This window comes from Phascolarctos cinereus, unplaced genomic scaffold (assembly GCF_003287225.1).
Source record: "Phascolarctos cinereus isolate Bilbo 61053 unplaced genomic scaffold, phaCin_HiC Scaffold_726;HRSCAF=1367, whole genome shotgun sequence".
Taxonomy (NCBI): domain Eukaryota; kingdom Metazoa; phylum Chordata; class Mammalia; order Diprotodontia; family Phascolarctidae; genus Phascolarctos; species Phascolarctos cinereus.
The window spans coordinates 379196124-379202123 of NW_027556098.1; the positions used below are offsets into that span (position 1 = coordinate 379196124).

At 40.8% G+C, this 6000-nt stretch overlaps 1 long non-coding RNA gene across 5 annotated transcripts in view; it reads left to right on the forward strand.

Annotated features, from left to right (window-relative positions):
* The window catches only part of LOC110198754 (uncharacterized), a 49073-nt gene that overhangs the window by 38897 nt on the left and 4176 nt on the right, over positions 1 to 6000 (forward strand). The window lies entirely within an intron of this gene.

Sequence of the window (6000 nt, forward strand, 5' to 3'; positions counted from 1 at the left end):
GGGTGGGGACTATTTTTCATAATAATACTTATTTTCCTTATTAAAAAATACTCCTCTCTCTTTTTTTTTTTTAAGGCAATTGGGGTTAAGTGACTTGACCAGGGTCACACAGCTAGTAAGTGTCAAGTGCTTGGTCTTAGGCTAGATTTGAACTCAGGTCCTCCTGACTTCAGGGCCAGTGCTCTATCCACTGCATCACCTAGCTGTCCCTCCTCTCTTTTCCAACTACCCATCTGTGCCAGGCCAGATTATCTTCACATATTTCAACCAAAACATCCTATCACAATAGATTGAATACAGAAGCAGATAGAAGCACTCAGCTGGCTTCTATTAAATCAGACATCAAAGAGATTTGCAAAAATGTGTAAAACAATGCCATTCTTTTTATCAATTTTTTTCTTTGCTTTGGGAAATATTATTCTTTTTCATTAAAAATGTTATTTATATTGACCTGTAATGAGTTTTCTATTTTTATTTTTAATTAGTGAATATTTCAAAATTTTGCCAGCTTTAATTTCTAACGTGATATCTTTCTAATGGATAATATAAATAGACATAATCCACATAGACAAAAGCTCTTTGGAGTCCCCAATAATTTTTAAGCTTGTAAAGGGATCCTAAGATTTAAAAAAAAAAAGTTTGAGAACCTCTGGCCTAGAAGATTGATAGGTTAAGTGATTTGCCCAGGGTCCAAAGTCAGTATGTGTCAGAAAAAAGATGTGAATGGGATGGAATATTATTGTGCACTAAGACATAATATGTACCAAGATTTCAAAGAACCATGGGAAAGTTTGTATGAACTGATGCAGAATGAAAATGGAAAAACCAATATAGCACCACTTATGCTATAATAATTATAACTATAATGATAAAAAAGCAGATTTCTAAAAGGAAATCAGAACTCAATAATTGGTAAAGCCAGTGATGATGGTCCTGGACAACAGATACTGAAACTTACCTCCCCTCTTCAATACTGACCTGGAGTGGGGAGGGGAGGGAGGTGTCAGGGAGCTGCAACTTCTCAGACAGAATGTTACCTACATTGTTATACAGGGTAACTGTTATTGGTTATTTTTGCTTAACTCTTTTTCTTTGTTTAATTCAAGATGGAACATATACCCAGAAATGACTGTGAGGTCAAAACAAAAGGCATCAGTAACCTTATTAAAAGAAAAAAAATTAACATTCACATATAGTGCGTATATGTGTACGTATGTATATACACATATAGTGATTGGAGAATTAATTTTAAAAATTTTTTGCAGGAAATTAATGTATGTGTATGTGTATGTGCATGTGTGTGTTTGTGTGTGTGTGTGTGTGTGTGTGTGTGTGTATGAAATGACCCGATAGAACACTGCAAACTCCAGACTGTTAACAATTTGCTTTTTTTGGTAAAGCACATTAACTTGAACAAAATCATAATAAAACCATCCTGTTTTCTCTTGCCCTCCCATTGTGATCTCTTCAGCCTGTGTATGTTTTTCTGGATGTTGTTGCCGCTGTTATACTTTTTCGTGCCTATCAAACATAATTCCTGCTCCAGGAGCTCTGTTTCCTGCCCTGGTTCAGGCCCTGTTTGCCTTGTTATGGATTTAACCTGTAGGCTTGCAAAAGGACATTGTTTTACAATGGAAACTACCAGGTTCCTGGGAATGATTTTGTACTGTCCTTGGCTTGTGCTAAACCTATAATTATTTCAGTGGGACTAAAATTTCATCCCTCTAGGCCTGGCATTTCTTTTTTCTTTTTTTTCTCTCTTTTCTCAACGGTCTTTCACCAAAGCTAAGAAATCAGTGTCTTGGAGCTGGAAAAGACTGGAGAGATTTTTCTACTCCCATTCCCTCCTTTTACAAGCTTGGAAACTGAGTCCCAGAGAAGAGAGGTGACTTGTCCAAGTTCACCCAGGGAGAGTGTGGCAGACCTGGCAGCAGAATTCCCAGAGGTTCATAAGCTCTAGACCTAGACCTTAGATGGCACCTTGTTCACAGCGTCTTCATTTTATGAATAAAGAAACCAAGGCCCAAAGATAAAATGTGACTTCCCCAATGTCAATTCAATTCAACGAGCACTTATTTTTGTTCAGTCCTTTCAGTTGTGTCTGATTCCTTGTGACCCCATTTGAGGTTTTCTTGGCAGAGATACTGGAGTGGTTTGCCATTTCCTTCTCCAGCTTATTTGACAGATGAGGAAACTGAAGCAAACAAGGTTAAGTGACTTGCCCAGGGTCACACAGCTAGTAAGTGTCTGAGGCCAGATTTGAACTCAGGAAGTTGAAATCTTCCTGTCTTCAGGCCTGGTACTCTATCCACTGCATTACCTAGTTGTACTCTTATTATGAAGTGACTATTACATGCCAGGCATCAGATTGGAGATAAAAAAACAAAAATTAAACAGTTCACATTCTATTGAGGGGGGAGTGTGATGGAGGAACTAAACGTGTATGCAGATAAGTAAATAAATACAAAGTGCATACATTAGGTAGCTTCATCTGGGAATCTTTAATCGCACAAAATAAATGCCAAGTATCTGTATTTCTAACAACTGGAGAAAACAGGGGAGATGTCTCGAAGGCGAGGACACTTGAACTGAGCCTGGAAGGAAGCTAAGAATTTATCAGGACCTAGAACTAGAGCTTGAAAAAACCTCAGAGGCCTCTAGTCCAACCCCATCATTATATAGGGTTGCATGGGGTGTTCAGGAGGACCAGCGCCACCTTTGGCTTCCACCTTCTCCCAGCTCTCACCTGTGTCTCCAAGAAGCATGCTCAGCAGCCACACCTTGGTAAAATCATCTCGGCAGATGGGCTAAAGCAGGTTGAGAGTAACTGATAGACCTCAAATCCGTCGGTGACTTAGGGGGTATCTACCCCAAGCATGTGAAGACTTCCACCAGTGGAATGGGTGGATTGGAACAATTTGTTCCAAAGGCCACGAAGGCAGCTGAAGCAGGCTCTGTGAAGTGCTTAGAGCTTGGTCAGACATCAAAGACGCCAAGGCCATCTACTGCATCCTGGGCTTTTGTCTCACCACCAAACTTTGATGACTCTGGAAGACAGAGTGAAGCTGACGACTTTGTGCCACTCTGCCTCACTTAAATACACTTCACACACAAGGCAAGACATCACCCCACGAGGTCATTGGTTCTCTTCAAAAACAAAGGACAAAAACAACAACATTTTATAGATGAAGAAACAGGCCCAGGAGGTCAAGTGACTAGTACAGGGTCAAACTATGTGTCAGAAGAGAGACTTAAACTCAACTCAGGTCTATCCCTAACAACAGATGACAGTTGTTTGGGCAATGCTTTACAGAGATGAACATTTTCAATCCTCACAACATTTCTGAAGTGGATGGTATAAGTAAAATTGTCCGAATTTTAAAGATCAGGAAACTGAGGAAGATATGATATGTCCAGACTCACACAGTGAATTAGTGATAGAGCTTAGACCAGATGCACATTAAGGGCTCTCATAAGCCCCAAAACATTCAACTTCTTCATCTCTGGATCTCCTCCAGGAATGACAAGCCACTTCCCAGCAAAGGACAGAGGAAGCAGGAGAAAGGTGGAGATGGAGGAAAGGAAGTGGAACCCTGTTCACTCCCAGGGGTCCTCCAGCCCCCCTCAGGGCCACTTTAGGCCTCCACCCTGGTCTCAGGCTGGGGGGTGCCAGTGGGAGGCTAGGTATGCAGAAGGCATCCCTGACAACTTTTTCTGGCTGCCTTCCAAGAACCTGGCTGGAAGGCTGCCTTCTGGACCCCTGCTGATCCCCTTCCTACTCAGGGAAGGGCCACTCCTTCCCCTTCCTCCGCCTTCCTCCTTCCTTTCCCTGGTCCTCTGTGAGGCATCCTGCCACAGTAGGAGGAAAAGCCCCTGCTTTCTGGAATCAGAAGGCTGGGTTTCATCTCTGGCTCTGATACTCATTATATGAGCATGGAACCCTGGAAAGTCCCTTCACTTCTGTTTCCTCATGTGTAAAACAAGGAATTGGGACAAGATGGTCCCTAGGACTCCCTTAAACTGTCAGACCCACAACCCTATTTCCCAGGTCTTGGTCTCTGACTCCATCCTGGCTCCCTCCAAGCCAGGCGACAGGCCTTCTGTCCATTTGCCCCAAGCAGAGGCTACTCTGAAAGGTCAGGTGTTATAGTGGAAAGAAAGTTGCATTTAGATTCAGTGGACCAGCACTTGACTCCAGGCTCTGCTATTTGTTACCTCTGTGACCTTGAACAGTTGACTACATCTCTATGGGCCTTAGTTTCCTCATCTGTAAAATGAGGGGATTAGATTAGATAAGATTGGGAGTGCTCAACCTTTTTCATTCCCTGTAATCTTTGTTTATTGTCTAGTCATGCCTAGTTCTCCTACTTGGCCACCTTTCTTTCTTAATTTTATTAATTTATTTTGATTTATCAACAATCACTTCCATATGTTTTTGAGCTTAAAATTTTTCTCCCCCTTCCTCCCCACCACCATCCCCAAGACAGTGCACAATCTGATATAGGCTATACATTTACATTCTTATTAAACCTATTTTCACATTAGTGAAGTTGTAAATTAAAATTAAAACCAGTAGGAGGAACCATCAGAAAGAGGAAACAAAACTCAACAGAAGAGAAAAAAAAAGATAGCTATTCAACTTTCACATTTATGATTACTGTCTGTGTCTTTTTCTCCATCCTTTTTTCCCCCTGTTTATGCTTTTCTTTCTCCTTCTCCTTCCCCCTCCAGTACTTTGCTTTTGACCAACCTCCTTCAGTCTCTCCTCCCTTCTATTATCCCTCCCCTCTTCCCCTTTGCCCCCACCTTCTTCCCTCCCTTCCATCCCCTCTCCCTTTTCTTTCCCCTTTTCCCTCCTACTGCCCATAGGGCAAGTTAGATTTCCATACCTAACTGATTATGTTATTCCCTTCTTGAGCCAAATCTGATGAGAGCAAGGTTCAAACAATGCTCACCCCCTCCCTTCTTTCCCTCTGCTGTAATAGGATTTTCTGTCTTTTCCTGTAATGTAATTTACCCTTGTCTGCCTCCTCCTTTCTCAGTACATTTTCTAAGATCAGACTAATCCACTTACTTGGATCCATTTAACCCACTTGATTAGATTTTTTTTATCATTACATCAAAGTCAACTAATATCCACCCCCTTTATGTATACTCCTTTAACATGGTGTAATAACAATACAGTTCTCAAGAGTTGCAAGTGTCATCTTCCCTTGTAGGGATGTAAACAGTCCGCCCTTATTAACAACATTTTGTATCTTTCTGTCCCATTTACCTTTTTATGTCTTTCTTGAATCTTGTACTTGAAGATCAAATTTTTTGTTGAGCTCTGGTCTTTTTATGAAAGGTTTGGAAGTCCCCTATTTTGTTGAATATCCATCTCCTCCCTTGAAAAATCATGCTCATTTTTGCAGGGTAGTTGATCCTTGGCTGCAATCCAAGCTCCTTTGCCTTATGGAATATCATGTTCCATGCCCTGGTCTTTTAATGTAGAAGCTGCAAGGTCCTGTGTAATCCTGACTGTGGTTCCATGATATTTAAATTGTTTCTTTCTGGCTGCTTAGCACCTTCTCTTTCATCTGGTAATTTTGGAATTTTGCTATTATATTCCTTGGTGTTGTCAATTTGGGATCTCTTTCAGGTGGTGAGGGGTGTATTCTTTCTTTGGTTATTTTACCCTCTGGTTCTAGGACTTCTGGGCAGTTTTCCTTTACGATTTCCTGAAACTGTCCAGGCTTTTTTTCATCATGATTTTCAGGTAGTCCAATGATTTTTAAATTGTCTCTCCTGGATTGATTTTCCAGGTCAGTTGTTTTGCCGATGAGATATTTTATGTTTTCATCTTTTTTTCATTTTTTTGTTTCTGTTTGACTGATTCTTGCTCTCTCATAGAGTCATTAGTTTCCATTTGTCCAATTCTAGTTTTTAACAGATTGTTTTCTTCTGTTAGTTTTTGTACTTCCTTCTTCAATTGGCCAATTGTATTTTTAAGGGATTTGT